The following is a 513-nucleotide window of genomic DNA, read 5'->3' as shown; positions in this document are numbered from 1 at the left end:
TTTTTTTATGCAAGGGCCAGCTGAACAAAGTATGAAATAAATATATATTCATGATTATTTTGTAATTAAGAACAACGAATATATATGGAAGAGCCGATACAACAGAGTCATTCCGAATTGTTCTGTATTCTAATTTGTTCAGTTATCAGATGACGAAGCTTGGTCTTGCCGGTCTATGGCACCCTGCGAGCAGAGCCTCTGTAAAACTCACCAGAGGGCGGACAAGAGAGGCTCTGCAAAAACCGTGTAAAGTCTTTCAAGTCACCGCAGCCCAAGTATCTGGGCTAGTCACTCTGGTCAAACGGGTTTACGCGGCGCGCGCATCATATTTTTGACAAAGCGAAGGTCAAAATCTCACCTTTAGTACGAACATCAATATGGCGTTCACGAGTGCGATTGAGACTTGGCCTGGATTTGAAACTGTCTCCAATAAACGGCTTACGCATACTCTATAAAGAATCTACACGATTTCTGCAGAGTCCTTTCTTTCTCGTCGAGTTAAGAAAGGCTCTG

This window comes from Montipora capricornis, chromosome 10 (genome assembly GCF_036669925.1).
Source record: "Montipora capricornis isolate CH-2021 chromosome 10, ASM3666992v2, whole genome shotgun sequence".
In the NCBI taxonomy this organism is placed as follows: domain Eukaryota; kingdom Metazoa; phylum Cnidaria; class Anthozoa; order Scleractinia; family Acroporidae; genus Montipora; species Montipora capricornis.
This window is presented reverse-complemented; position numbering follows the sequence as displayed.